We start from the raw sequence: 27,596 nt of genomic DNA, 5'->3' as shown, positions 1-27,596 counted from the left end.
TCACAAGAAAGCGTTGTTAAAAATCACCTCTCTTTTTCATCCTAACACAAAGTAGAAAAAGACAACTGACTCTCAAAAATCCTAATGTACATAGATGTGAGGAGATACCACTACCAGCAGTAGTCACATCTCATGTGCTTACATATTTTAGCATCATATGAATGATTTCAGTTTCTTTTAATCAAGTAGGAAAATGTAAACCTATTTATACCCATAGATATACTGTATAATGAAAAAAAAAATCATCTCTATTTTGGCTTACAAAGCACTTAGCTCCTTATCAGATACTATTAAAACTCGTTAAGTAGCTCAAATAATGATGCACAATTGACCCGCACAGTGCCTCGGCATTTGTAATCATCACCAATTTTTGTCTAAATATGAAACAGTCTAATTATCAAACTACTAACTTCAGGTCTTCAGAGTATTAAAAAAACAGCCTGTTAATTAGTTCCAAAATACACTTTATGAACTTTAGAAAGTTCAGAGTGATTATGACACTAGGGTATATGTCATGGTTCATCTAAGATTGAAATTCATTTTGCACTACAATCCTCCATTTAGACTGACTGGGGATGGCTATTCTACAAATTGTGTATCCACAAAGTTTTGTTATATAAGCTTCACGTACTTCTATTGAATGATTTACCAAAATAAATATCTATTTCAGCAGGAACACTGATAGCAAAGCTCACCACAACTGCAAATCACAGGGTTTCTATTATCAATTGGATTTTTTTTAGTGTATCGTATCTTGGCATTTGGAATTTTGATCAGATTCACATCACCCCTCTCCTGTCATACCTTTACTTTAGAAGTGAGAGTCACCATCATTTCTAAACTGCTGTTTTGTACAGTCTGAGAACAGCACATTCCTGATGGACTTCAATGCAAGTGACAGAACTAAGCAGTGAGATAGCCCTGTGGTTTAGCATATGCTTTGAAAAGCAATACTAGCTTTGCTGGGTTGTAGACCATGCCAGAAGTATGAAAAAAGTAACCTTATTTAATAGTTGTTTATGCATTTAAGCATCCCATTCTCTTTCTACAAGCAGAAAGAAAGACAGCAGGTCCTAGACTTCAACAACAGACAGAAAGAACTATAGCTATTTTTCAGCTGGTGCTTGGTGACATGTACATGGATTCAGCACTAGCTGAATCATACACAGATGTGGAAGAAGATGAGCAATCTCAGATCTGAAGAACAGCAGTTAATAAAAGAAATGCTGATATTACCAAAAGGAAAATAGCAGTTTTGAAATAGGGACATATCTACTTGTACCTTACAGGACAATTTCTTCCAAATCTGTATATTTGTTTCCAAAAATGGAGAGTAAAAGTGTAACTAAAAAAGAAAATGTAAACAAAGGATTAACATTCAGCTGCGCAGAACTCTTTTTTTTTTTTCCCCTTATGAAGTTACTTGGCAACCTTACCTGTCATACTTTTAAGTAGTTGTTCCTCAGGCAAGTTGAGGAGTTTGTTGAGTGTCATCATGGGAATTATTACTGGGAGGACAGACATTCTATGTCAGTAAAAAGTATGTCACAGGAAAGAAAACAATTGCAGAATTAAAAATAATGTGTTTTTGTCTTTTTTTTTTTTTAAAGAAAAAATACTTTTGCCTTGGACAGGTATATTCTCTTTTATAATGACATATGATCATTTATCTGACTTTCAGGAAGGCACCAATCAAACTCTATAGTCTCAATCAACTCATTGCTGCAAGTGAGGTCTTTTGCCTGTTTTCCCAACACTGCTTGTGACTTCTCCAGCATCTCAACAGAAAGCTCCCAACAGATGGAGTTGGGGCAGAGGGAAAGGGCTGTCTAAACAGGCTGCTGTTGGACAACTGGCAGCCTGCAACAACTGTTGACTTCCATTAAGTATTATTTCCAAGTTTCGTATCAAAGGATGTAGGCAGGCAATGCTACATAGACTGAGGCTGTTGTGATAACCAGCTTATCAATGAAAGAAGAACTGAGTACCAAGAATACAGTGGGAATGAAAACAAATCCATTATGTATTCCTATAGCTAAGAATCACGCATAACTGTTACATCATTCATCTGGCCGGCAAACACTGCAAGAGTAGTGAAACTGCAGAGGAACAATGTTCTCTCACCTCCTGCTCATGGGCAGTTTTTTTTCTTGTTTGTTCATTGAACAATAGGATACTGATTATGCTGTACTTGTCTATCTACAGAAGAATCAGCATGAACGCAGGAATGTTGCCTTGAACCCTTTGGGAAGCAGCACAGCAGAGTTCTTGGATCTGAATGCCATTTGAACTTCGTTGGAAGAAAAAAAGGAATGATTCGAATTAAAAAAAAAATAGGGACTGAGGTTTGTTTAACCTTCTTCCAACTTACAAGAAATCTTTGCTGAAGGAAATTGTCAGCAATCTTAATTCAATCATATCTGAGATTGGATATTTCTACTTACTGTCCAATTCCCTAAAAGCAACTGTTCTTGTTTATCAGCAAAGATGTAGATCCTATGAATTTCTTTAATATTTTCAAAGAAGGATGTATGTTATCTCAAATTCTCTTTGTTTCAAAATACACCAACTGCTGTAACAGCAAAACTCTTCTCACAGTCTTTGCCTTGCTTATATCCACTAGAGCTACAAGAGATGCTGAAGGGCAGTATTAGAGCAATCATTAGGTCTCAGAGCTATCACAGAAATAACTGATATCTTGAGATATTGAGCTCTGAAAAAAAACTTGGACTCAGACTGTATTTCAGTCTGGGAAATTACTTAGGAATTTTTAATATCATAATTCCATAGAAATTAGGTGAGTCAATCTCATTTATACCAGTATTGGTTTTGGTTTCTATGTCTTTCTCAAGTAATTTTATCCTAAATCTTAATAGAAACCATGCACTGCTACATCCTCATGTTTCCGGAAGGTTAATTGCCTCTAAATTTCAGAACAACTTTTCAGCTTGTTTATTTTTAATGACTGTTTTATACACTTAAGCGTATTTAAAAATAACGGAAAATAATATCTGAAATTATGGGTTCATTAAGCAAATAAGCCATAACTGTACACAGCTCAGAAGATATTAAACTATCTTACCTGTCATGGAGTTTGAGAACACTATAGAACATAATGCGGAGCTTACTGAGATGTCATTTTAAAAACTCCATTAGTATAATAATAGCTTTGTCTACTGGCTCTGTTTCCCAGCTACAGTGCATTAAATGTCATTTAACTGTTCCAATAAATTCAGACCCATGGGTGCAATTGGTAAGTATAAGAACAGAATAGACTGGTGTAATAGATGGACCAATGGAAAGAATATATAACAAGCAGTTAATGTTTTGAGGATGGAAGTAATATGAAAAACCAGTATTAAGCTAATTGTTTTGAAATTTTAACATTCAAAAAATGCTTCTCCAAATTAGCTGACTTATTGTATGCTGCTGCAAGTCTTCTTTTTCATTGCACATGAGTTGCTGCTAGGACTTAGCAGAAGGAAGAAAACATCTGCAAACACAGATGAAGCTGCTCTTGTGTCAGATGTAAACCTGTAACAAGAGCATTATAGTGCTGCACTTTAGAGACAAACTGAGCATTTCTTCGGATTTTCTAGTTCAAAACACAGCAAGAAATTGCTATGTATCAGCAGTGATGATACAATAGGGAGAGTTTGTCAAGAGATTTATATTTTTACTGCTCTCTTGCCTTCAAGTAAATATTTCCAAACAAAATGCTTTTCATTGTGTAGTCCGATTTCTTTCAAAATAGCTAAGGCTGTTAAAAGAATCCCCTTCAGTGATAATGCCTGTAGCCAAACCCAGCACTCAAACACTGCCGTATGTGCCCAAAGCCACATCCGCTGGAGCTCCTTTATGGCCCAGCAGCGTTGGTGGCACAGCATATGGCAGCAGTCACTCAGTCACTGATACCCATCACACAGCTTTGACAGCCTCAAAGCTGCCAAAGCTGGTTGAGCAGCTGCCTAACAATGGTTTTAAACCCGCTCTACTGCACTGCATTCCAGCCTGGGTTTCAAATCTCCTTTCTTACTTCGCAGGCAAAATCAAATCCTAGAGAATTTATCCAAAGTCAAATGAACCACCCAGCTGGTTCCATTGGATCAGGGCATTTGCTACAGAGGCACTGCTCTTAGTCAAAAAGCAAAGCCCGAGCCCCAGTAAAAGTGGGTATCAAGTAGGCATCAAGAGGGCATATGGACATGCTGAGAACAGCAAGTGATGAGGCTAGAATGGCAAGAAGCTAGAAATAAAGAACAGTTGGACACAAACACATCAGAGGAGCAGTGTTCTGTTTTAGTGCTCTATGGCTGATACGAGATCAGGTTACATCATTCACAATGGGAAGTGGTATGAACCCTGACAGCCATTGCGCAAGGGCTTCATGTCCTGCAGGGACAAGGACAAACCTAAGGCTTTGCCTGTTACCCACATTCTCACACTGGAACCGCTCTGCAGAGGCTGCTCTCTTCCCTCCTCAGAAGTGAAGGGGTTGGCTGCAATCTAGTCCACAGCTTGCCCAGCAGCAGGACTGTGCCTGTGTTCATGACCACGCTGGCTTTACCGTAAGTGAAGGAATGGTGAGGGCCACAAAGGATCCCTTCCATATAATTTCAGCCACTCATAAGCTGGAACTTTTATATTCTACTGTGAATTTAGATGAGAGAACTGAACTTTGTTCTCCAAACATTTGGAAATATAACTGAAAAAAGATCAGATCTGAAAATGAGGAAAAGCAATGTAGCTAAAAATACCACAGCAATTTTTATCTTCTTCTTAAAGAGAAACCAGCTGCTTATTGATTTGCCTCCTCATTTTACTACTTATGATATAAAACCTGTATAGGAAAAGCCAGTCACTGCACTGTATGCACTCATAATGCTTAGAAAAGTGGGAACCTGGTTTACAAGGGCACACAAATATCACTACAAAAAAAAATAAAATATTAATAATAAAATGTATTTTCAGTGAAACCAACATGAAACTTGTTCAATACTATGATGAACCTAGCAAAATAAGAAAAGCGGCCTTGAGCCTCCATTAAGGCTAAGCACTTTTTTTCAGCCAGAAGCATAATCTGTGAACTAGGTAATTATTTCAGGAAGATCTTTTTCCACCCATTTGTTCAGTGAGTGAACAATGTTGAAATAAGTAGGCTTGAGACTAATTATTTTTGTTAGGAACCTCAGCAGGATTCAGTGGGAGGTCTGTTTCAGTGATCTTATTCACTGCTTTGAGAATTTGTGACTGGAGTTAACCATTCAGGGGTATCAAAATAGAGCAATATAGTCTACCTTCCACAGCTTTTTAAACAACAGTGAGCTATGCACAAATTTGGGCATGAAAGAAAGGAATGACATTAACTATTATTTTCTTTCCTTGAAGCAGAGAGAAAAGAACTGCCCACACTCTGATATCCACAGAATCATGATCTGCAGTAGGAGGAGGTTGGTGACTATTTCTTATTATATTTTTCAGTGTAGGAAAAGAAAGTTCAATGTGAATGTACACAGAAATGGCAAACATGGATCAATGGCTTAATTCCTCTTCTCCAGCGTAACAAAGTAAGCAAGTACAGCTTCTCATTTCTCCTAGCAGGCAGATATACTGCCTACGTAGCCCTTTCCATAAAAGTTATTGCCCTATATAATCTACAGTACAGATATAACTCATTCTTTTGAAAACATAATCAGATTCACTGAGTGACCTAGTTCTAGAACCACAGTTGTTCCCCATTTCTTCCGGGTGTGCTGTGGCTTGACTGGGGGCACCAGGTTTGAACACTGATCCTAGCCCATATCTTCAGCAAACCTTTCAGAAAACAGATGTTTCTGTCAGTAGCCTTCTGAAACATTACAGAACGCGATAGCTACCTATATTCATGTAAATTAATTCAATAACGTGACTCTATCTTCTCAGCTTTTTCTATGTGACTAGAATGCACTATTCATTTAGTGATCCACTAGACCTCTGGTTAAGCATCATGCCTGCACTTTAACTTGTTGCTCCACCTTTACATTCTTCTAACAGGAAAATGAAAATGAGCTATTGAAAAATCAATCAACAACCAATAAAGCAAGTCTCCTGGTTGTAAATACCAACTACAGCGCAGAATGCTACTCAGCTCTCGCAAGAAGTCAGACCAGAAACGTAACTGAGAGCATGAGTTACAAGACAACAACGGATGACAATAAAATAAGATGGAGCTGTGTAAGAGTGAGCCTAATTTAGCATAAAGAAAAAGATTATGAAGTTTCATAGCCTAACATCTGCTTCACAGAGGACAACAAATGCCTAAAGTTTCTCTTTTTCTTTTTGAAATTCCACCACACATTTTTACTTACTTTAGAGTATGTACCCTTTTGCATTGCAGCAAATCAGCAACTTATCAGGTTTGTTCACTTTTTAATAAAAAGTTACATGAAGCAAACAGACTTGCCTTCATTTTTCATTCAGAGACAAGATACAAAATTCCAGTTCCGTTCTAGCATGCTCCATACAAAATCCTGGTACCACCATGACAAAATTTGATGCCAGCTTTTCTCTACGCTATTTTGAAGGACATATAACCAACGAATATACAGATGTATAATCAACAAGTATACAGAGAAGTTAGGCTGGTCTTTAGAGAATGTATAGCTGGAAAGATTATCACATTGGAGAGGGATAATCAGAGATGAATGAAAAAGCTTACCTAAGTCCTAGGCTCACAGAATAAAAACTCCAACAGGAGCAATCTCCAGAGAGAGATCCTTTCTCAATGGCAGTCAGCCCTTAAATGGGGTTAGGAGAGGTGCAGCCAGGCTCCACCCCTTCTGGTCACACAGCTGAACTGCCTTCACCTGTGCTCCCACATCTGACTCATTGTTTGCCTCAGGTGATCAATCAGAGGTTCAGACCGTGATTCAATAGTTCCCACACAAAGGGCTATGAGAACATTAGAATAAAAACTTATGTTTTTAATCAACATGAAGCTGCCAAATGGTTTTGTACACTCTCATAACACAGTCAAATACATTCACAGTGACCAAAGCTTTTTACAAAGAAAACAAGACAAAAATACTATTTCACATGTCCCTGTAGAAAATCTGTTTGCTGATGTTTTTTAATTGCACATACCATAGGTAGAAGACATCTAGTTTTTTGAATACAGCTTTTCCAATCTCTGATTTTCACTGATGAGATCTAATTTTTCACCCTTGAGCTGTTAATAAGGATTCTCATGAAACTGCTGACATAAACCCGTGGGCACTTACATTTCTAAGCATAAAGAAATTCTTACCACACAGTTATGAATAAACCAACTGAAACCTACTATTGTAGGTCATTTGTTTTTCTGCAATGATATGCTCAACATTTTTTTTCTGAACTTTCCAGATGTGGCATATAAATTCATCTGTACTTAATAAATCTACAGTTTGTCTTCAATTAGTGACTTATCCATAATGGTTAAACTTTCTATTCAGACAAAAGTTAGCTAAGGACAAGTCACAAAGAAAATTTCTCATCAACACCCCATTGACATTGGTAGACCTTAGGGTGCTGTTCTTATTCAAGGGTTTTAGCACCCAAGATTTCAAAATGAATCCATTCAGTAGATACTGTATCATTAGTTGTAGCATTTGGTCATGCAAAAACAATTTGAAGGTTTTGATGAAGAGCGCATGCACTCAGAACACATGTTATCTAATTCAAGGATCTTCTAAAAACAGTAAAATTTGAATAAGTTCCACTGGGTAGTGAAAGAGAACGTGAATTGCCATTCATAGGTTGGATCAAAGAATAAAATTTCTTGATACGCAGTTTGTGTTCGATATATGCTTGACTGCTATTTAAACCAAAACAATGTACATTTCCTATGCAACTTGTGAGTTCCATTACACAATGAAAGGATATGCCTTTCTGTCAGGTCTTTCATGACAAGAATGTGTGAAGAAAACCTATTTTACAAAGTAAGACAGAAGCACAGGGTCTTCCTTTCATAAACATCAACAGTTTCAAGAGAGCTGCAAATTCCATAAAGATGACAATCCAAATATATCCGTCACATAGAAAATGTCAGATAGTACAGATTGCTGTTCACTATTCTAAGTCAACAGATGTACAACTGCATCCTTCAAAATACACCATTCCAAAATAATTCTTTGATGTTCATTTGAGAATCTCCCATTTGGCACTGAAAATGCAAATGCATTGATATCTATACATCTATCTATAAGAGTTCCCAGAAATTCAAAAAGAGACTGTTTACCTAATAAAGCATAGTCGCAATCTAGAGCTGGAATGCTCCATGATTTGGAGAAGTGTAAGAGTGTGTTCATTCAATCTTCCTGTTTGCTAGGTACAAGAAAGCTCCAGACTCTCTCCTCAACTGAAATTGCAGTCTCCTCAATTTTCAGCTTTCAGCTCTCTGAAATTTTGAATAACTTCATACAATAGCCAAAGACAAGATACATCTTTCTTTAGGGACTAGATATAGCTGGAAGTAGTGGCTTGTAGTACTGCCTCGTTCAATACATCCCAGCTTAAAACTATTCTGTGCTCTTATTCTTCGCATCTTTTCATCCTCAGATTTAAAATTACCAAGAATGCTTTAGCCAAATATATGTCTTATTCTCTGAGGCACAAAGATGTGTATTCCATTGTTAGCCTCTCCACCCAGAGATGAATCTAAAAGTTTGTTGTTTTCAAGAACATATTTCTGTAAACCTCATAGTGACTTTCCCGTCTTAGCTCTCTGATCTAGTACTCACACCCTCACTTTGTTGCAATTTGCATACCTCTCATCCCACTTTGAGTTGTCACATCTCTCTCCAATTAGGAACATGCTTTTGCTTTCTTTGCCTCATTTGTTGGTAATTCAATCCTATCCTCCCTTCTCAGCCACAAAGTCAATTTCTCTGCTTAAATCACACCTTAAAGCTTAATTTTATTCGTTGCTTAAAATTCATTGCCTGTTGAATCAATTGTGATAATCTGTATGAAAGCCACTAAATGTTATAAATTATCTAGTGTTTGATTTGCTGAAGACCAAAAAAAAGTTAGTTTCAGGTAATCATACAAACACATATATTAAACACTTCACTTAAAGAAAAAAAAAACAAAACAACACATTTGATTAGAATATTCTCTTCCTCAGAACAGCAGTACTGAATGCACAACAGTGACAGAATGCAAAATTAAAGTATTTCAGTCAATACAGAAATACAGATAATAACCTCCAGGCAACAGAATAGCCTATCACATCTCATCTACTGTTCTAAAGTTATTTGCTATTTTTCTTTTTTTAATGTTATTTTCCCTGAAGGTTGATGTCTCTCAATTACAAGCTGCAGTCTTCACAAAAGTGGCTGTAAAGTTGTATTTGCATTCTTTAGCATGCAAATATATACAGAGGAAAAAAAATAATAATCATTTGATTATTATCACCTGTTAATTCTTCATTTAGGAACACCAAATTAAATTAGAAGCAATAAGGAATTAATTATAAGGGGCCAATATTCCATTATGCATGACATGACAATTTATTCAAAATACTGCTTGCAAAAGTATACACTTGGTATTGAAGAAATCAGGTATTCAATAAATGTTTCTGTATTCACTTTTGTTTTCAAACCATCTGTGCACTTGCTAAATCAGCAGTTGGTACAGGAACATTGGAAGAGACTTTATGGTTCGCCATATCCAGCCTGTTGCTAATGCACTTTTTCTTAACTGTTCACAGACATTTTTAGCAAATTATAAGATAATGTCTTCCTCAGCTATTTTCAACTCAATAGCTCTATACTAAGAGCAATAAATCCCAATATCAGTTCCTAAATGCGAAGTCTTGCATTTTGCACCATTCAATTTTTACCGATTTCACTTCATTCAGTCGCATTGCCCTCATTTTGACAACACCTCCTGGCTTCATTTATCAACAAACTTCACAATACTACTACTTCCACACCCTTATCCTTGCAGAGGCTCAGACTGGTTCCAAAACCCATCTCTAAAGCACCATCTTTAGCCATCTAAAGCCAGCATCCTCGCTCTGGATCAGCATCTTCATACTCAAGTAAAGCAGTCATCCCTTCCTCCCTTAGCTCCTACTGAACTCACAGTTCATATAAAGATGCACAGGTTCAAGTAAACAAATATTCAAACCAGAATCCAATTAAAAATTCCTGTATCAACAGTCTTTTTCAAGTTTCATGTTATAAAGCATTTATTTTATCAAAGAAGAACCTAGAAAAAAAACAGGGGCTGTCTCATTGAAGGCTTATTGAAGCAATCAGCAGCAACACAGCACTTGTTCCATCAAGTTTACAAATACAACACATTTAAAGAAGTAACAGGTGGGAAAGGGAAGATTTTAAAAGAAATGATGAGGCATTCAGCACAGCCACAAGGCAGTGCCAACGCTACAGATTTAAATCACCCGTCTTCCCTATCACATTTATGGAATATAAGGAACAGCAAAACATCACTGCATTTGTTCAATTCCCATCCGAACTGCAGAGAATTAGTAATACATGAGACTGAAAGGTTAATTATCTGCAGCCATCCATTCTGTTTTATTAAGTTATGGCCACAGTTTTGGTGCAATATTCCCTGAAATTAATAGCGAGATCCCCCTGCTGCAAAGGCTTATGTAGGTATTTTGAAATACAGTGAGTTCCTTCCAAATACCTAATCTATTTTTTTGTGCAGAACATTAAAGAAACATGAAGTAGAGGTGGAGTAGGCTGGAAATTAGATCTGCACAAATAGGCTATATTTCAAGACCCTTGTGATAACCTTAGCAAATTAGAAGGGATAAGATCAACTCATGCTAGCAAGTATGTCCAATTTTATTGTGCTGATACAGAGACAAATCAGCACTTTTACACATATCATTTTAATTGTCACAGAATTAGTCACCAAAGCCTATAGCAGCTTTCAAAAGGAATGTTAAATCAACAACTGGAGAAAATATATTTGAATACGTTTTGCCAGCAAATGCTCATTCACTTTTATTATAAAACTTTGGCTTATGGCAATATTAAAGCACATCAAAACTATGACTATGTAGAAATCCGTGCACTAGAAAAATCAGTTTCCTGCTTGTGACCTCACTGGAACAGTTTCTTTTAAATTCTGGCTTAGTCTTTCACCTCATCTTTCACTCAAAGAACCATCAACAGATGGAAACTTTGTCCTAGAAGCACAAGTAAGACTACCAGTCCAGGACTATTGCTTTTCTAATGACTCCACCTCACCACAGAGTGGAAGACAGAGAAACTAAAGAAAAAAAGCATCAAACTGTTACATAAAAAGAGGATCTGAAACTGATTAAAACCAGAAGCAGTGCTGGGCTAGAAATGGAAGCATGCTGTGTAGGACAGACTGTAACCACAAACTGGTTTCAAGACTCCAAACAAGAAAGATTTTGTGATAGACACCTCTTCTGAACCAAGTCCACAAATATTGCCATAAGGTGTGACCTTGTCCATGTATGCATGAAAAGCTCAATTAATGCACAAAAAAAAAAAAACAAAAAACAAAAACAAAAACCAACCCGCAATACAAATGATCAAAAAGATTCAACAAAATACTGTTCATACTGTTCCAGGTACTCCACAGACTTTTTCCTCACCTTCAGAAGCAGACAAAGTTTCTACCAGGAAATACGTCTGTTATCTTGGCTGATCTGCTTAGCACAAACTGAGCCATTAAAAAAAAATCTTAAGTTGGAGCCTTAGCGCAAAAGTTATCCAGCATGACTGCACATACCCCTCCTAGTTTCCACTGATATTTAGGTTGTTGCTGAGCAATAGGACCAAACCAGCAATTTTCCTGAGATCCAAACTGACTTCCCCCTGGCACTACTAAAACCTATTACCTCTTGACCTATCACTAGTTATCAGGAAGAAGAGGTTGGCCTTCACCTCACCACAGCCTCTTTGCAGGCCGCTGTAGAGAGAAATAACATCTCTCCTGAGCCTCTTCTTCTCCATACTGAATAATCCCCATTCCATCCACTGTTTCTCATAAAACTTGTGCTCCAGACCCTTTATCAGTTTTCTTGCCTTTCTCTGGATGCACTCCAGGGCCTCCATGCCAGGATGTCATTGGCTGCCTTGGTCCCCTGGGCACAATGCTGGTTCATGTTTAGCTGGTTGTTGACTAATACCTTCAGATCCTTTTCCTCTGTGCCACTCTGCCCCAAACCTGTAGTGTTGCATGGGGCTGTAGTGACTGAACAACCCAGCATTTGTTTTTCTTTTGAACCTCATGCAATTGGCTCAGCCCATCAATCCAGCCTGTCCAGATCCTTCTGTAGGACCTTGCTACCTTCAGGCAGGTCAACACATCCTCCCAGGTTGGTGCCATCTGCAAACTTACTGAAAGTGCACTTAATTCCCTCGTTCAGATTATCAATAAAGATATTAAACAGGGCTGGCCCCAGAACTGACCCCTGAGGAATATCACTTGTGACACATCACCAGCTGAATCTAACTCCATTTACAACCATTCTCTGGGGCCAGCTATCCAGCCAATGTTTTACTTAGCAAAGAGTACAATAGGATATATTGCCTAAAGATCAGCTGCAGTCAAATGAGACAGTATCAGATCTTCCAATGCATAGCTCTCAGTAAAAAGTTTCCAATTCATTTACTTCAGATAGCAAATTCATGCATACTTGTGGTTTCTCACATTTTGCTTCTACTAACATTATCACTTAGTCCACACAAGTGTATGCTTTAGTTATTATTTATATTAATTACATTGTAAAGATACAATAATAGAACTAAAGTTTAAATACAGCCTTATGAGGAAGGAATACAGGCATTTCTAAATTGAAACCCATTCTAAATCTTTAAAAGGCTATTTCACATTTCACCAATTAGAATTTCTCCATGAATAAGCAAATCTACCTAGGAACGATGAGTCCCTCTTTTTTGTTAGAGGATTCTGAGGAACCTCAAGTTAACCCTACTGTGAGAAAAACTCATTTTATTTGGCATGATATTGGTCACTGTATCAGATATCAGATGAAATTTCAGTTTTGAGTACATTGCCTCTGGGTATTTACAAATAAAATCTCTATGTAGCAAAAAGTTGTTTTGGATAGGAGCTGGTTATGAAGTTGGAATTTTGTTTAGTCTGCACAGGCATATAAAAGAAAGCTATCATAGTCTTAGCTAATATTTTGTAAACAATTCCTGGGATACCTGTGATAAGAGGGGACTAAGAAGGAAGCAATTTAATGTGGAGCTGCTAAATTATAGTTTTCGTGAAGCATTTTAAGTGATCTTAAGGGAATGCTTTAGGTCATCGGTCACGAACTGCTTTGTAGTAGTACAAAACTGACTGATGAAGGTGAAGTGACTTATTTTTCGGTAGTTTTGATTTATTGCTGTGTAAACTAAAGACTGTACTAACAGCTAGATCAACGAACCTCACTTCGATCAAAACACATGGCTGGGCTAATTAGCAACTAAGCAAACAGCAGCATGAAAAACGGTAACCCTTAACTACAGCCTCAAGTGTACTGCTAGGCATTTGGAATTGCCTATTTATCCAAAACGAACAATAAGTAGCTTGCCACATGTTTCTCATGTCTCAGAGGACTAATTAAAACTGGCCATCCCTGATTCAGGCCACCTGAGTACTGATTATATCTCCTCTAGTAAAGATTGCTTCTGGCCTTTGTCTACCAATGCTTTTTTTCCCTGTGACCCTCTCTTCTTTTGTGTGGCAGCTCACTACCAAATTTCTCCCAGTAATTCAGCTGAATTGCTGCTGTCCTGCCCATTTTAGTAAAACAGTAGCTTAGCTGTCTAACTGAGGAAATGATGTTCAGATAGCGAGCACTGTTCATGACAGCTCCTAAGCTTCTGGTACAGAGCTCAGCTGTATTTGCATTTGATTTCCCGACCAATCCTGCCAACGAAGCCTCTCCTTTGAGAGGAGCTGGCATTAGAGAGGCTATCTCATTAGTGAGAAACCAGAAGGGTACTAGAACTCTTAATATAGTACCATAAGAGTGCTAGTTCTTCAAAGCTAAGTGACACAGAGCATCCTTGAGATAAAAAAAAAAAAGTTCTAACAGTCCGACTTGTTCAATCTAATTTTGTGGACACAAAGAATTTGGATCCTAGGCATCTCAAATTACTCCTTCCAGCCTGCCTTACTTTGCATGTATTTATAATGAATCTCTTTGGCTTCCATGACACAGAGTTCCATTTATTCTTCCCTAAGCTCGAATTAATAAGCTTAAATGATTTGCTATCTGTAAATGTTCTGATGACTGTAAGTCTCAATTCTATCATCCTACTGGCAAATTTTTGGTAGCACCTCATCCAAAGAAAGAACCCACCACTACCATCTGTCTGTCTTAAATGCAATTCTTTGCAGTCTAAATCTTCTAAATTAGACAGAAGTAATAGTAACTATTTCCTCCTGAACTATTTTAATGCTACTGCTCAATAGCCAGGATGCCTAAAATGTAACATATTTCAATAATACCAGATATGAAGGCAAAAAAAAAAAAAGAAAGAAAAAAAGAAAAAAAGAAATTTAAATATATTGTAAAAAAATATAAAAATATAACAAGTGGCAAAAGAAAAACTAAAAGTCATTTTTAACGTGTCTGTACTTAGTGTCCATGACACAGATGCAGTCAGAATCTTCTGGCATCCTGAAAAGACATGATTTCTTTGAGGGACACAGATTTCCATCATTGTCCAGATTTTAACTCAGTACTTCGTACAGTAGAAGACAAGATCTTATAAATACTACTGGAAGGCTTTTCTTTCCAATGACCTAGAATGCAGGACTTTACACAGTTGATGCAAGTCGCTCTTTCCAAGCAACTCCTTCCTGCCAGTCCACCCAAATCTCCTCACAGAGCAGTTAGCTTTAGCATACAAGTGTTAAGGGAGCCACAAAGAATAAAGTAACTGCTGCCCTGAAGAGAGCCCCTGCTCTACTTCACCACTGGACACTTACAGAGAGTTGTGTCTAAAAAGCATAGCAATACGAACACTTTTTAATAGGAATAAAAGGGTTGATAAAATGCCTGTTTATAAACCAAAGCTGCTTTCCCTCCAAGCAGAAAAAAATTAAGGAGAGAAGGGATAGGAAACAATGAAGCCTAAAAGGCAGTGTTAAGAGACTAAAAGACTTCATTATGAGATTTTTTTTACTGAGGATGCCACATAGAAAACAAAACCGAACAGAAAATAGAAAGTTTCTATATGCACCACATGCTAACAAGCTCAGAGCAGTCAAAATGCATTCAACTTTACCATCCCATACATAAGATAATGTGGTTTTGTAGTTGGTTTGTAATATATATCACTTATTAACTATTGAATCATTTATATATATTTAAGTACAAAGACAAAGCTGTTTAAAAAAAAAAAAAAAAGTGATCACGAGCTTTGCAATTAAATCAATTCAGCACATGATAGTGGGTTCCTGTAAAAAGCTGAGAGGTTATTGTTCTTCTGAGTATCATTACAATAAAAGAGTCCACGGTTAATGTACCACAGATTAGCAGTATCAAACAGCTCTACTGAATAAAAGATGCAGACATACCAGAACACAGATAGCAATATGACTGGGATATCAAAATATGCCAGTAATAAGCAAGTTCAGAGAAACACTGTTATCTGTCTAAAGGGGAAACAAAATTTCGAGGCCAAGGCAACCTCATTTTTAAGGACTATAAGGTAAAGTTCAATTCTGTTGAAGTATACTGAAAAGGACAATTATGCAGTATCATAGAATCATAGAATGGGTTGAAAAGGACCACAATGATGATCTAGTTTCAACCCTTCTGCTATGTGCAGGGTCACCAACCACCAGACCAGGCTGCCCAGAGCCACATCCAGCCTGGCCTTGGATGCCTCCAGGGATGGGGCATCCACAACCTCCTTGGGCAACCTGTTCCAGTGCGTCACCACCCTCTGAGTGAAAAACTTCCTCCTAATATCTAACTTAAACCTCCCCTGTCCCAGTTTAAAACCATTCTCCCTTGTCCTATCACTATCCACTCTAATAGTGTGTTCAGATCTGAACTTATGCCTTGGAGAGAACTACCTGTCAGTGAAATCAGAACCAGTATCCCTATGACACCAAATAGGTTGAACTGTGACAGATGACTTCATCTGGGCATGTCCCACTCCATTACAAGATGCTCAGCTAATCCATCAGGAACCCATATACTGTAAAACAAGTTGCTTGACAGCTTCTCAGCCTCATCACCCCACCGCACTAAAAACATCTGCTTGATAGAAATACTGAGTCAATTAAGGGAGATGGCCTATTAACAATGGAAATGACTTTTTTCTTCTAACCATTCTCTACTGGATATAAATAAAATACTTTAAATGTTCTAGAGAAAGTCATTATACATGCACAGGTTCCCCCTTCAGCAACTTACCACAGCAACTGCCAATAGTAAAAGATAATTGTCCTTCTAGATCATTTAGGAATCAGACCTCTCATCTTCAAAATCTGAACAAGTTGTGTTTAATTATGATATTAGTTCTGAATTCTGTATGTTATCTCTAAAATTAATATGAACCTCTTCTTAATCAAACTTTTATAAATGCTGATTTCTGATGTCAACTTGAGTCCTTCATTTGTAACAAATTTATTTCTCCCCACCTTCCTCTCTGTTTCTAAAGCAGAAGTTATTCCATTCATATTTCAGAAAGGAGTTGTGATGAAAAATGGAAAATCCTTCCTTGCCTTGCTGACATTCAGTAAATACATACTTGCATTCCTATTGCAGATCAATATAAAAAAAAACAAATCTTTTTGGTGAATGAAAAATACTGGTTTGCTTTTAGATCATTTTTAGCTTTGCTGAAAGTAAAGATAAAGGCTGGATTAAGAGGTTTTAGAGATTATTCAGATGATATAGACTAATAATGTCTCATTTACTAAGTGGTATTAAGCTTGTTATTAAATGAGGATACAATGTGAGCCTACAGAAGACTTTCCTAGAAAAGTTCACTGGACCAGAAATGGCAATTTCACGTGCCAAAAGAGTCACTTATTTATCATTTATATCAGTGTTGCGGCTTTCATGGGCCACTGAATATCCATTTATGTACAGATTTTAAGTCACTGAAAAGTCATGTTTTCTTTCTGATGTGCCAAATTATCTGTTCCAATTTTTTAATTTTTATATTTACTGTTATTTCAGACTAAACTACTCTAAAAATTTGACCAAACCAATGCATAGTCTAACTATGCTTAAAAATATGTATGTGTACAAGTACTTACACCCAACTCAGATTTTAAGAATTAATTCATTAATGTTTATAAGCTACTGAAAAGATTTAAAATGCATCCTAAATTCTCAGCTGCATCCCTTTTGTAATCCAAATCATTGGATAAAGAAATGGTCTTCTAAATTGTTTGGATATGCTGTAATCGTAGATTTTATCAGGCACTATCAATTTCTGGATCCCTGTCTTGGTGACATCCTATATTTTCCCATGAGAAAAAAAAAAAAAAAAAGGCTTGTTCAACTATTCCATCTTTGCTACAACTACTGAACTTTGAACAATTACTGAAGGAGATTTTGTTCCTTCTTTATACACTCCAATTTCATTTTTGGTTTTTGCTTTGGAGCCATTTAATAGCTTCTTCAGATTTTCTTGTCTGCTTTTGCATTTTTTCAAGTGTATCTTGAATAATTAAAAGCACAGCAGTACACATTTCAGTTCAGTAACAAGCTGCATATAAAAAGCGTGATGTCCATGCCACCTCTAAACTTCTCAAGGCTCTTCATAGATCAAACAGACGACAATTCATCTAAATAGATGTCAGTTCTCAAAAGGTTAAAGGCATCTGTGCTAGAAAGACAATAGTGATTCCCCAACAGAAGAATAACAATCAATAGCTCTTGTTTAGAAAAACACCAATAGTATATTTCAGATAAACCAGAGGAATTAAGCCAGATAACAATACACACTGAGATACTGCAAGTCCATGCACCTGTTACTTAAAAAGTATAAAACATTATTTCTTAATTTCTTTCTTTCTTCAATTATCTAAAATATATGGATATCCACATGTAAACATGTTAATTCATGTATCAAGGAAGAAAATTACTTGCTCCTAAACCAGATGTACATTCTTAGCAGATGGCAGGTATGGACAACAAAGGTGCCAAGAATGACAAAGCAGATAGTTCAAGAGCTACAGTACAAAACCAAGCTATTTAATTCTGCTTTCATGTAAATCTGCTTTGATTTTTATGACTTACTATATCCAGCCCATAACTGTTGCAAGCATATAACAAGAAACACAGCTGGATATGAGCAAAGAATCACTGGCCCTGCTCTCAGAAACCACTTTGGTATGCAAGTAATTTGACATGGGATTTGCTTATGTATATAAAGTATATGAGTAATTGCACAGATAACTGTAGCATGGACTTCACTGAAACAGCTTATATGGTACTTCAAGGATCAAAAGTGCATGTGTTGTACAAGCATGGTTATATGGAAGGCATAGCTATGTGGAAGGATACAATTTGTCATCCACTGACACTAGGCGTAGGTACATTCCAGTGGGTAGAAGGTAAATGTGGCTTATATTTGATTTTCTTAAGCCAAGGTAGGATTTGAATGGGATGTTGAAAAGATTTTGAGTGTAATGAAAAAGCACTCCAGGGTAGGGGAATCATGGGAAAAGCACAGAGATAACAGAGAGCAGAAGTGAAAAGTACCAAAGAGCATAACAAGCTAAGTCTGGTTACATAGAGAAGCAAAAACCCACAGTTCTCTCAGATTCTGAACTACATTTCCTTTCAGAAAGATTTGTGCTACCTACTCACTGCTTTTGCAATTTTTCCTATGAATCTGGTGGAAATATTTCAAGCCATAACTCATTAAATGATTTCACCTAATTGATTCCATGAGCTGAGCATTAAGCTTCATATAGAACTTGTGATCCTATGTTCCTCTAAAGATCCACTCCCTTTAAAGAAAATGTCTTAAAAAAACAAAACTCTAAGCTTACAGTCTAAATATGATGCAGGGATTTTGATGCCTAGCTCTGAACCTGACCAGCTCTCTGTAGCCATTAATTACTCCTAACCCCAGTGTCAGCCAAAGCCACTCCATCAAGGCTTTGAAATGTAACTTCCTGTGTTAGGCCAGATTTGCTTAAAGAGGGAAGAAGTGCTTGACATCTAAATCCATGCCTAAAAAAATCTGAATCCAGAAAAAACTTTGAAGGAGATCTGAACATCCTAATCAGGCACTTCAGAGTTGGATTTTCACAGAGGGACTTTCACACTTTTAGTCAGTCTTTCAGAGTGACATAAATCCTGGGCTGGTAAAGACATCTGGGGGAGATCACTGCTTCCTCTCCAAAATAGCACGCTTGTCCCGGTTCTGGAAGACAAGCTTAATTTCTTCTTCAGCATAAGAAACTTCAAACCCATGATTCTAAGCACTAAATTGTGATCTACTCTTATTTCTGCATGTGTTTGTACGAATGGAGAAGAGAATAGCGAAGTGGGAATATCTGTTTCATTCACAGTTTGCTGAGGACAGAGATGAAAGAACACAAGTCCATGTTTCAGAGCATATCAGACCACCTGTGGTTCAAGCACTGACTGAACAGTTGCTGAAATGCTTAAGCTGCACTGAAACATCTCTAGAAATGCTTCTAAATGTTAACAGCCTCATTCAGAAGGAGCAGGATAAAAGTACTTCCATGCAGTTCTTGGTATCTCTTCATCACAGTGTATGCCTCAGTGGAAAATGACCAGTGAAGCAGGTGTAAGGAGAACCTCCCCAAAGAGCCTGTAGATGCTGCCTGTGGCCATCTGCTGCCTCAGCAAACTTGTAAGTTCAGACAGTGTTTGACAGCAAAAGGGAAGGACAACATACTCTCCATCACACTGCTTTGTCGCTGTTGTATGATCAGTAAGATAACAGAGAATAAGAAAATAGAGATAATTCCCTGTGACTTAAGCAAAGAATCACGTAGTTCTGATACCTATAAAAATAATTTTGACTAGCTTCCAAATAGTCAAGTGCCTGAAACACATCGACATAAATTGGAATCCTGAATAATGCATAGTTATGTAAAAATCGAGATCTCTATGTGCAAAATTTGCCTCCAGCCACTGGAAGAAAGTATGTCTAATGAGTAATGTCACAAGCTCTCCTGCAAACAGCAGGCATCTTCCATGCTCCTTATGTTTAACTCCCAGTGAGTAAGGTAAACGGCATAACTTATGCTTGAAGTTAGCGTTCCCCCATTACGATAGAAAAAAGATCAAAACCTTGCCATTAATCAGATCTTTGCTCTTAAGCAGAACCATACTGTTACTTCAAGATAGTTTTCAGTAAGTAATAAAGTACTAACAGGATAATTGTAGTAGAATAGCAAATGAAATCCATTCTTGCTCACATTTGTTCCACTTCTCTGAACTGATAGTAAAAATGCATAAAATAGGATACTGGTGATATCCATATGCAGTGCTTTAAAGAGAAAAAAAACCACTAGCAGAACTAGCAGATACCATTCTCTCTAACGCATCATCAGCTACTTTCTGCCTAAGTCATAGCTGGTAAGAAGCAATAAAAAACTACAACTAGAGAACCACAGAAGACAGGGAATATGTAAACATACACTAGCCTAAAAAATGAGTCCTCATCCTGATAGATATTCCCCTTACTCACCTTCTTCTCCATATTTTCGACGTCTTCTTGACTGAGAACACATACTTCTGTTGTTTTAGTCAGTGACTGTATTTTCACTCCAGAACATCTCTAATTTCAGCAGTCTGAGAGCTCAGCAATATTAATACCTGTTCCTGAGCCCGGCTGGCCTGCCAGTGTACCATCTATTCATGTACTGAATTCTCAAAAAGTTTTCCTGTTTACTGATGTGAAGGATGTATATGCCCTACAGTGAACCTCCATTCACATAGTCAAAACTATCCATTCTGGTAGGTTTTAGGGGAGAAATTAGCTCAGAAGTGGACAGACCTCCATTAGAACAAACAGGATGAGACCAAGGGTGAAGAGACACTTCCATGCAGGAATCTGTGCAGCATAACAGGGGGTTATGTTCATGGTGGTTATATGAGTACCAGTATCCAGTGCAGTTGAATCTTTAGTCATCACTCGTGGTAAGGAGGCTAAAATTCAGCCCCTTTAAAAAAGCATATCCCACCAACACTGAGCACTGAAAAATACTGAGACAGAAAAACATGTGACATGAGAAAATAATTTGACTTTAATTATTATTATTATTTCAGAATAATTGTCTTTCCAATTATTTTTAATCTTGCAGGTCCATCACCATTTTCATGGAAAAATGTGAGTATGTCTGAGGACAGAAAGCAATGGAATGTGGCTTTTATCATGCAAGTTAAAACAAACAAAAAAAAAAAAAATCACAAAACTCTTGCTTTAGAAAAATATAATTCATATTATATCATAACAAATTCGTAGTACTTCTGTTTGAAGAGAACTCCTGTATGGTATTAAAATGATAGCCAATTGTCAACTCTTTTACATTTCTGGTTCAAACAATTAGAAAAATGAAGAAGAAAAAAAAAAAAAAGAAAATGGAAAGTCAGCTTTTGATTTTCAATTATTAAAATATTCTTAAAGAAAAGCTACAGGAGAATCAAATACTTTTGTGTGAAAAAAAAAATGCCTAATCCTTCTTAGAGCTAGCTTAACTGTGCTCATAACTATAAATTACCAAGAAAAAGCCTTAAACTACTTGATTGTAATATTGAAATAGAAATGTAATATGAATACGAAAAACATCAGCTCCATTTTAATGAGAATGGTAAGAGAAGATAACACTCATCACCACAAGGACCACTCATTCACATTCTTTTGCCCACGATGAAAATTTAGCCATTGTATTACACAGTTGGATCTTCACATACACACATGCAGTACTGGTCCTATGACACAGCTGCCGATCAGATGTAAGTCTTGTGAAGACCTACTTCACACACCAGAAAACATTACAAAATCTTAATTCAGCTTTCATATTTTCTAGTTTCTACCAACTACACTGAATCTACTCCTATTTCTGATTCCCTCTGGTTTCACTACCATGAACATGATTATCCAAGGTCAATGCCTAAGACTTGCTTCTCCCATTCTACTTCAGGACTAACAGGAAGGCACTAAACAAGAAATATTGTGTAGTCATGGATAAACCTGCTCTCTGACTAAATAAATAAATAAATAAATAAATAAATAAATAAATAAATCTGGAACGATCTGTAGCTTTGCATCTATCATAAATGCTCCCTGAAGTACAGTCCCTGAGAACTATTCTGAAAAAAATAATTTGCATGTCCCTAAGTAAACCAGAAAACAAGTATAAGCTAATGGGTTTTGGAGAATGCCTGAGTACAAACAATTTTTGAAAAAGCCAGGCCAGTAAGGCAAAACTATAGCTTTTATCTCCATTTTGTCTTCACGCTTGACCAAGCCACGAAGCCATAGTTCATTCAAATTTTCTCTCACCAGAAAGGGTACATCGTGCACTTCTACTCCCCAGTCTTCCATAGATTCCAGAAATGAAAATTCAGGCAAAGATACCATCACACCATAGTAAGAGGAACCCAATTCATTTGGGATTTTCTGAATAGTTTCAGCTTCATAAATGCACTCCACTCCTTTTGAGGCTCTTCAAAAAGGACACACAATCCTCTGATTTAAAAAGAAGAAAAAAAAAAAGTGGGGAAACACTTATCTACCTATCAAGGTGATAGGGAAAAATGCTAGCGATTTTCTTGGTGTGGATTTTAAGTTTAAGAGGAAGAAGCCATTGCCATCACATATCTCAAACACCTTACTAATAAATACTGGTATTTATTCCCATCCCTGGAGACTGGATTGGGCCTTGGGCAACTTGATCTTCCTGTGAATGTCCCTGTATGTTGCAGGAGAGTGAGACTAGAAGACCTTTAAAGGCCCTTCCAACTCTGAGGATTCTATAATTCTATGATTTTACCTGTGCAGGAAAAAGACTGGTCCTGCCCCCAGAGACCACAAAACCTCAAATCATTTGCATGTCTGTCAGCATGAACATCTCTTGGAAGCAACTGATGCCTGCAAATATTTTCACAAGTTTCTGCCACATTAAAAACATATTATCTGAACATCTATTTGGCAAAAGTTGGCATAAATTTTCTATTTAGTGAAAGGCAGTAGACAAAACATCCATGTCAAAGGCTTATGGAAGGAAGAAACTACATCTGTTTTAGCTGTAATGAGTTATTTAGCTGTTGTGAGTTATTTTACAAGATATACGTAACCTTGTAAATCACATTCCAATCAAAGAAACTATATCCCATCCTGACTGAAATACACCCCACAGCTAGTTCTCTAACTGAAGAATCTGACCTTCCACATTATATTTAATAAGAGACAGAAAGAATAAGAGTCACATATAGTAGAGAATAATCTATGAAATCTCTTAAAAATAAATATTTGGAAGTCTTAAAGAAAATATTATGAAATAAGAGGTATATAAAAAATTGTTTATGAGCTCAAACACAGAAAAACTGTCTTTTTACATATACTGATAAATTAATCCCTTTGCACAAAAAAGAAGACTATGCAAGAATATATCACACAACACAGAATTCCAACAATTACTTACTTTTTATTTCCATCTATAAATTTGAAAATGCAGTTACCAGCTTTTCTGGTGCCTACTGTAATTGTCCTCCAGACAATAGTCTCCACACAATTTATGATAAGATTGATACATTCAGTATGAAGTGGTTTCACTATTTCTCCTTTTATGTTGCATCCACAATTTGCTTATGATTTTTTTTTAAGAAAAAGAGCAGTTCAATACTTAAAAAACCCTAATGAAATTGGCAAAACTTTATAATTCGTAGCTTAAAGCTTGGTCTTAGCTATACTGCATCCATTTAATTTCAGCTGCATGTATCTATTTTGTTCATTGGTCTACATGAAATATCAAATACGAGTTTGTTTTTCAGTACAGAAATCTTTCCTCTATATGTTTATGCCAAATACCGAACCTACCAGAACTAACAGAAACCTATCCAGTGACAGCTAAAATTTATCTTTAAACTTCCCAGTCATAATAATAAAGCCATCGTTCAGAGGCTTGTGCTGAATTGTGCACTGACTGTTAGAGAATTGTTGGAGAGAGCAGTAGTAATGCCGTCTGAATGTTGTACATTAATTACCTGATGGAAAATTTACACTGAAAGATGTTTTATTCAAAAATATGGATTCGACTGTAAAATAAAACTATTCTGTAAAAACCCATTAACTCTTCAAGTCCTGTCAGAAACAAAACAAGGCCCAGGCCTGCCATTTCTTAGCTCTGTTGCTTTCCTGAATTAAGTAAGTCATTCCTCCAGGACCAGTTCCTTCAGAAACACGGGCCAGCAGCACGGTGAGGTAAGCACAAGAAAGCAAAGGAAAAAACATTTGTGTTTACATACAACACCCACTTCTCACACTGAAGCTTGCTCAACTTGAGACATTCATCTAAAATACTTCTGTTTTCCTGGTCCATGATGTTTGTATTGATTTTTTTTTTTTTTTTAACAGCACTGGCTGCAGTTTTTTTTTTTAATAACAAGCATAGACACAATTTTGCATAAATTGTAATTTTCCCACCAGAAGAGAAGTTTTGTTTTCAGTTAGAAACATTCTGCGTAAAATTCAAACGTTGAACCTCACAGTTCTTTTTAATGCTTCTTGGCAATTTTTGTGTAGCTTTGCCTTCTCTCTTCTACGTGCTCTTCACCTATACTGTACCTGTCATGACACATTAAGGCAACAGATTCAAATCATACAACAACAGATGAAAAAGTGTCACTTCACTCAAAGCAGAAGCCAGCTAGGCGTCCTCAGAGGAGACTGAAGGTACAACTCCTAGCAAGTCATCATGACGGAATTTCTAAGTATAAAGATAATGTTTTCTGCCAGTTTCCTTACTGAAGGCATTTTTGCCTATGTTAAAAAAAAAAAAAAAACCTTTTTTTGTTTCAAAAAAATAATACCATCATATACAGCAGAAGAATATGTAAAATTTCCTGAATGACAAAGATATCGAGAGTTTTATAGTTTGCATTAAAAAGAAAATGAAAAAGAAAAATATCGACAGAATTGACAGAAGGGAGCATGTTGTATTGCTTGTTGGATGTAGGTGTAGCTTTTTCTTAAAGAAGTGTATTAATGGAATTAATTTCTATAAAATTTGATCCTTCACTTTATTCATACAGAACATACTATTAAACCATGTATTTTATATGTTTATATATTTCATAGGCCGTACCTTACATGTTTATATATTTCATGGGATGCAATCTACGGAAGGTTTAAAATATGAATTTGATTATGGATATGTCTTGGTGTTCCAGCTTCATGGGGCCAGATGCCGTACAAACTAAGAGGTTCTTCTTGTATCTAAGTGGTAAATTTTTAGTGATCTGAAACCAGGGTCTTTGAAGTCCACTGACTGAACAGAACAATCTAAATCACTGGGATAATAATAATAATAATAATAATAATTAATAATAATAAAATGCATTCATTTGTTCCTTTGATTGTTTATCTTTGTGAATGTTTTTTCAGCAGCCAGGAAGGCAACAGGATCCCCTGAGAACTTCTGATGCTAAAGAAACCAAAGCTTTAAGTGTATTTGACCTGGTGTTTGTGGAATTCCTTGAAACGGCATCACTGTTTGTTTTGTCAGGTCCACAGGGAGTGGATGCTAGGTGACACACTGACCCTAGAGTCATTAACAAGATACCCATCTTTTTTTTTTTAATTTGTCTGTAAAGAACCAAGGACAACCTGAAAATGAAGTAATGTTGATAATTAAAAATAAGCCATTACCTTGAAAACTCAAGCTAGCTTTAAGCCTTCAAAGAACTACAAACAGTAAGAGGAAATATCAAGAGGCTGAGCTCAAGATGCAGAAAAAAAAATAATCCTAGAGTCACCTGAAAATCACAAACCATGTTCTATACAATATGGTTTTCAAACTGGATATCCATGGGAGTCAAATTCTCAGAAAATAGGATGGGAAGTTAGGGGAAAAAAAACACCTATGAAAATGTTAAGTCTGGTAGTATCAAGACTTTCTGCTAGGAACTATTACAGATCCATCTTGTCACATTTCCCCCCTACCCATATTATAATGGCATCTTAACAGTAATGTTCCTGGATAAATTCCATCTGAAGGGAACATCTCTCCTGAAAATTACTTTAGACTATACTTCCTTGAGGATTTACTTCACAGACTTTCATAAAGCCACCAAGACGTTCATTATCAGTTGTGAGGTTTTCAAAATATGTATTTAGAAGACTGAAATGAGAACAAAGAAAAAAAATGCATTACACTGAACATTATTTAAGTCTAAATTGCCACTCAAGTCTTTTTCTTTTTGACCCAAATGAGTGGGCTTTTCCTCTATCAATTTCCTCGTTAACCACTTCATTGTTCTTCTAAAACATCTTCCAGGTGCCTTATATATCAAATTACTGGTGAGCTACTAAGGGAGAGCTGTAAAATAACATCTTTACTATAAATCCTATTTGTAAGCATAAACTCGCCTTCACCAGTCTTAAAAAGAAAAGAGAATAAAATGGAAAAAGAAACAAGTTTTCCCTTTATGAAAATCAGGCAGAAATATTTAAAGAAGCACATAGCTTTAGTCAAAAGGATACTTTAAAAAAAAAAAAAAAAAACTTATCACATAGAGTTAAATTGTACTTTTATCACATTATATTATTCACATGATGTTAAACTTGCATAAGACTAGAATATTTTGGTTTTACTGTGCAAACTACATTTTTTTCCATACATGCATAGATTACAACAATAATATTGCTTTCTAAAATTTTAAACTTTAAATAACATTTGCACTTGGGCATTAAATGACAGACTAACAGCGGAGGTCATTCCTCCTCTCCCCTTCTCTCCATCCTCTGCACCACACAACCAAGGTGTTCAGTCACGTCCATTTCCAAGTATCTGCAAGGATGGGACAGTGTACTGCTGTCTTGGTGTGTATTTTTGGTTGATGGCAGTTCCAGTGCTGCTGTGACAAATTAGAAACCTCTGCATCAGCCATAGCACTCAATGCATTTAAGATTCAGTGGACTTGGAAATCCAGGTGATGAGGTAGCCTGAAGCTTTATCATGCTTAACTGAATTGCTGAAATGCCATGGTTGACCTAATAGTATTCTTAAAGGAGGGAAAGGCTGGGCAGAAAAAAAATAATTTGAGTAGTATACAATGCATAGCGTTGCAAAACTACTTGCTCATCTAACTAATCCTTCCAAATATCTTCTCCATTAAAAAAAAAAAAAGTCATTATTGAATTACTCCAGAAAGTAAACAAGTCAACAAAAATGAGAAAAGCAGAAGTATGAAATGATTAACTATGTAACAAAGGTATTGATTACATGGGATATCAGAGTACCAGTGGTACAACTGAAGCTGGGCATACTTTTTCCCACTAAGGAAAAAGAAGGTCTATTATCCACTGTAAAATGAAGTCTGTTGGTAAATGGACTGAATTTGTGTTTTGCTTAAGTCTTCAGTTAAAAGG

General features: G+C 36.5%; 1 protein-coding gene and 1 long non-coding RNA gene across 6 annotated transcripts in view; one reads left to right on the top strand and one right to left on the bottom strand.

The window, feature by feature from the left end:
* Nucleotides 1-27,596, bottom strand: part of NKAIN3 (sodium/potassium transporting ATPase interacting 3) — a 404,665-nt gene that overhangs the window by 304,323 nt on the left and 72,746 nt on the right. The window lies entirely within an intron of this gene.
* LOC146544730 (uncharacterized) lies at nucleotides 1,916-6,325 on the top strand. Its single transcript, XR_014882195.1, has 3 exons — nucleotides 1,916-2,345; nucleotides 5,389-5,450; nucleotides 6,034-6,325. It is a non-coding gene; the product is annotated as an uncharacterized LOC146544730 (long non-coding RNA).

Source organism: Meleagris gallopavo, chromosome 3 (assembly GCF_905368555.1).
Source record: "Meleagris gallopavo chromosome 3, MGAL_WU_HG_1.1, whole genome shotgun sequence".
In the NCBI taxonomy this organism is placed as follows: domain Eukaryota; kingdom Metazoa; phylum Chordata; class Aves; order Galliformes; family Phasianidae; genus Meleagris; species Meleagris gallopavo.
The sequence above is the reverse complement of the archived record's forward strand: the minus strand, read 5'-3'. Positions and strand labels throughout refer to the sequence as shown.